Source organism: Penaeus japonicus, unplaced genomic scaffold (assembly GCF_977035675.1).
Source record: "Penaeus japonicus unplaced genomic scaffold, GWHDUDI00000001_assembly GWHDUDI00000003, whole genome shotgun sequence".
In the NCBI taxonomy this organism is placed as follows: domain Eukaryota; kingdom Metazoa; phylum Arthropoda; class Malacostraca; order Decapoda; family Penaeidae; genus Penaeus; species Penaeus japonicus.
The window spans coordinates 27,322,642-27,327,924 of record NW_028234405.1 but is presented as its reverse complement, the minus strand read 5'-3'; the positions used below and the strand labels follow the sequence as shown (position 1 = coordinate 27,327,924).

The window sequence follows — 5,283 nt, the reverse complement described above, 5'->3', positions numbered from 1 at the left end:
CATTAATGGGGTAAAGGTAGTAAAAGATCTTAAAAAAAACAAGGACCAACAAGTGGAAAAATTATAACAAAATTTCTATTTAAGTAACTTGTCAAATTGAAAACAACTATTACTGTAAAAAATATGAAGTAGATTTGCAGCAGAAATTTCATTTATTGCAGAAAGCAAGAAGCTTTGTTTGATATGATAAACTATGGAGGAGCAGTCAAACCTTTGCTAAATTTTCAGTTCATGTTGGAACCAAATGTGTCTTCATTTTGTAATTCATAAAAAAAGACCTCATTCTTCATTTTCACATTTTATTAGATATCTTACAAAATGGGGAAACACAAGAGCTTTACAAACACATATATAACATAAAATATAGAAACTTTTGATAAACATTAATATACATGATTGCCACAGTTAAAATCATGAAATATTTAATTTTGGCGAAAGCAAGAATCTAGATCAAGTTAGAAATATTTTCATAAAAGATATATAACATATAAGGCTTTGCATAAAAATCAGTGTCTAATTACACCCAATAAATTGTAATGCAAGACTTCTAAATGGGGAAAAACAGCACTTATGTTTCTATCCTCAGCAATAACTAATCTGAAAGAAGGAAAGCAAAAATTAGTCATTAAGAAAAGTAGTAACATATCAATCTCAGCTGACTTTATTCAACTCCCTATACCAAGTCAACATTATTCTATATTTTACAATGTCAAGACTACTTGTGGAATTTCCTTTTCAATTACACTTCATCTACATGAAAACTTTTTATTTGCCGAGATTATAATTCACTGCTGAATTCTACTAATACTATTGCTTGTCTTATTATGCAAAAACACAAAAGTTACATTCTAAATCAAATTAAAATTCAACTGAAAGTAACCCTTGAATGATATCTAACACTTACCTCACCATAACTCCAGGGTGCACATCCCCAGCAGAGGCCAACCAACTCTGACTAGACCCTGTGTAGTTGTGAATCCCTCTTTTATACCCCTATGTTTGCCACCCCACCCCTCCCATTAATGCATCACCCTCCTGCAGTGCCTAACTGTTGTCCTGTTCATCACATGGTGCTCCATATCAGGTCACCACACCCATCCTGGTGTTGCGTCGGTAGCCATATCCTCTTCCACGGCAGAATACCATCTGAGAGAAGATTCAAATTTCATTAATTGCTGAGCAATTTATTACATGCTGGGAAATGTTTAATCTAATGTAATAGATTTTATTACTTTTATGATCATCATTATCATTATAATTATTGTTATCATCATCATTAATCAAGTACTTGACAATATCTAAAAGGTGTTCAACTTGTTTCCATTCCCTTGACCTGGCCATTGAATCAATAAAATCCTATCCCCAATACTTTAAAATTACCTTCCTTAGAGTGAAAATGTTTTCACATTTTGTGAAGATAACTTTATCAATGTCATTTAAGCTACAGTAGTTGGGTCAATATACCTGAAAAAAAAACTTGTCCTTCATGAAACTATCCATACCAAGATGATTACAAATAAAAAGGATGAAATGAATAGCAAGAGTAAAATAAAAGTAACAAAAAATTTAATTGTAACACTAAAAACATTAACAATACCAAAAATAACAATTCACATAATGGAAACACTGGAATATTTGAGAGAGGAAAAGGCGAAAAAATCAAAAGAACATGTATAACACTTTATAACTGAAAATGAAAAGGACTTGTATAATTTGAATTTAAGCCAGATCTGTTTTGCTTTGTACAACTTCATCTTCTCAGTCGATTTTGTACATCTATTCCATAAAGGTAATCTTTCTAAGAAGCAACTTTTTTTGAAATGCATCAGAAGCACTCCAAGGACTGGCCACCCCTTGTGTGCAGGTGAGAGGAGGAAACAGCCACGTAGGGAAGGGAAAAAAATGTTAATTGCAATGCAATTAAAGAAATATACTTGTCTCAAAAGTAGATACTAGTATTAACCCAAATATTAATGTAAGTAACCATTCGAAAATAATACGAAATACAAAAATCAGTACATGTTTACTCAAACAATCAACATTTCACATAGTCACTCACATACTGACACAGTAGATGCACCCATACAAGAAATGTAATCTAATAATAACTTTATGATATATAAATAAATAAACAATCATGTGCAGTAATAATAATAATACTAATAGTAGTAATAATAATAATGGTAGTAATGGTAATGAAAGTAGTAGTAGTAGTAGTAGTAGTAGTAGTAGTAGTAGTAGTAGTAGTAGTAATAATAATAATATTAATATCAACATTATTATTAATAATAATAAAAAAAATAATAAAAACAAAAAATAACTAAATAAAAAAATGATAAAAAAAACAAAAACAAAAAATAATAATAATAATAAAAAATAATAATGATAGTAAAAAAGTAATAAAAATAATGAATTGTAATAAGAGTAACAATACTAATAGTAACAATAATAGGAGTACTACTACTACTACTAATAATAATAATAATAAAAGTAATATCAATAGTAATAGTAGTGGTGATAGTAGTAGTAGTAGTAACAGGATTATTATTATTATTATTATTATTATTTTTAGTAGTAGTAGTAGTAGTAGTAGTAGTAGTAGTAGTAGTAGTAGTAGTCATAGTAACAGTAGTAGTCATAGTAACAGTAGTAATAGTAATAGTAGTAGTCATAGTAACAGTAGTAGTAGTAGTAACAGCAGTAGTAGTAGTGATAACAGTAGTAGTAGTAGTAGTAGTGATAACAGTAGTAGTAGTAGTAGTGATAACAGTAGTAGTAGTAGTAGTGATAACAGTAGTAGTAGTAGTAGTAGTCGTGATAACAGTAGTAGTAGTAGTTGTGATAACAGTAGTAGTAGTAGTTGTGATAACAGTAGTAGTAGTAGTAGTAGTAGTAGTAGTAGTAGTAGTAGTAGTAGTAGTAGTAGAAGTAGTAGTAGTAATAACCGTAGCAGTAGTAGTAATAATAGTAGTAGTAGTAGTAAAAACAATAGTAGTAGTAAAAACAATAGTAGTAGTAAAAACAATATTAGTAGTAAAAACAATAGTAGTAGTAGTTGTAATAACAGTAGTAGTTGTAATAACAGTAGTAGTTGTAATAACAGTAGTAGTTGTAGTAGTAGTAGTAGTAGCAATGATAATAATAGTAATGATAATAATAGTAATAATAATAATAGCAATGATAATAATAGTAACAATAATAAAAAGTGTAATTATAACAATAACAATGAAAATGACGACACTACAAATGAAAATATAAAAATTAATCAATAAAATTGGCAGCAACTGTTATGATAAATAAAATACACATTATGGAAAAAAATTCCCTTCTCTTATAAAGAGTCAATGATGCAAGATAAAAAGATTAGACGCTGAGTGAAGAGACACAATGTAGTCTGTTGAAGAATCCATCTATCACTCATATTCTGCAAAAGCAGTGGTTAATAATGTAATATAAAGAACTTTTCCTTAAACAGCTAACCAATGTTTTGCTAATGCGTAATTATGCCAATGAAAGTGAGTTACCAAAAGGCAGAATGCATACAAAGATGTTTTGGAGGCTTCAATCAATACATGATCTATACCAGAAATCACAGATTATTAGTTTATAACAAACTGCATGTTGAAAAAAGCAATTTGTTACGCAAGAACTGTAAGCTAGATAAGATAATTAACACTCTAGCCATATACATAAAACTTATCAACAAGGTGGTAGAGTGTTGGCTTTGCATATGCAACGTACAGTCAGACAGCCCCCCCCTCCTCCCAACAGATATACACCCTGTATCCACCTCTATATGAGACCGACCTTGACTTTATTTCTATGTATGTCAAACTGTATGCACAGTGAATTAGTCTCTAATAATTAATTTAAAAATACCAACTTGCACTACCTCCCAAATTAAGCATCTCTGAAGGTAATAGTTCACATATGAAATCACTAAATTCTCCACCCTTTTGTAGATCCAATTTTGGTTCAGATAGAGAACCATTTCTTTGCATTAATTCTAGAGTTCATAATAATAATAGTAAAAAAAATATATATATATTATTTTGACATGTGACACTTACACATATCTTAATTACTTTGGATTTTTTCTAAATCTGAAATTATTATAAGACAAAATCTTTAATACAAGACATTAAACAAGAGTTACCAGACAGGCCAGTCCCATTGTTTTATACTGTGTGTGGGAGTGCACTATTAAAAAAGAATACCATTTTTGATGGACATAAAGCAGTGCCTAGAATTGCAACAGACGAACATTCACGTCGCATTCATAAAAAAACAGCTTTATGCAAGTATAGCTTCTGGCAACAAATGCCTTTTACTTGTTCATGTATTTATAGGTGATTATATTGAACTTGTAGCATTCATATCATACCTCCAATAGGGTACTTAGATGTATAAAAAATCTCAAACCTAGGTATGAACATCCAACTACTATAGAAAAGACATGTAATTACTCTCTTAATCAATGTTCTATGTTCTGCAAATTATGCAGAAAAATTATTTGCAACTTTTCTACTTCTTCCTCTTAAAAAGAATAAAAGAATGGCAACACAAGCCAAAGTATTATACGGCAAATTTCCCCTGTAAGCTAAGGTATCCAACCTACAATGCACTTTTACTAATACTGCTTTAAAATGTTTAAAAACCTACTCTGCTTGACCTATAGTTAGAAAACACTGAAAATCCCCCTATACCCTTCTACATATACTGTCAACCAATTGCGGACTGGTGTCATAGCATACATGACAGTTCCAGTTAGGCCTAAAAGATGGATGTCATTGCGTACATGACACAATATTGGAAAATGCTCACTGCTAAAGTTAAATCATCATCACAGCACTAGTTTCAGAAGTACAGCTTTCCAAAGTCAGCTTAAACCTGTTTTGTGATGGTTTTAAGAGAAAATAATATTCAGAAAAGTCTGTGCATCCAGGAGCATGATGCTAACATTATTCCCGCATCCTCTAATATCAAGCCAGTGCCGGGGGCATTAGAAATATCCAGTCTTGCTGGCCACAAAGGGTTAAACTGACAGGCGAAAATAATTCTTGCAATGTACTCATACCCATTGTTATTTTAGATATGTTATGACGTTTCAAACAAGATCAAAATTTTATTATCTTATGCTTGACAAAAGTAAAGGCTTATCCTGAATATGGTGATCAAGTAAACAACTATACAATATTTATAAAAACAATATCAAATCCAATGGAAGGACAAGTACTGCCCTGTAACGTCTAAATGGATATGCCTAAACACAATGTACATGTT

At 30.6% G+C, this 5,283-nt stretch overlaps 1 protein-coding gene across 2 annotated transcripts in view; it reads right to left on the bottom strand.

Annotated features, from left to right (window-relative positions):
• Positions 1-282: 282 nt before the first annotated feature.
• nonA (no on or off transient A) overlaps positions 283-5,283 on the bottom strand; it is a 60,639-nt gene continuing 55,638 nt past the window's right edge. For both annotated transcript variants that reach the window (XR_015190584.1, XR_015190585.1), the window contains exons 10-11: positions 905-1,146; positions 283-597 (exon numbers count right to left, since the gene is read on the bottom strand). The gene's annotated coding sequence lies outside the window, so the exon portion shown is untranslated. The remainder of the gene's footprint in view (positions 598-904; positions 1,147-5,283) is intronic.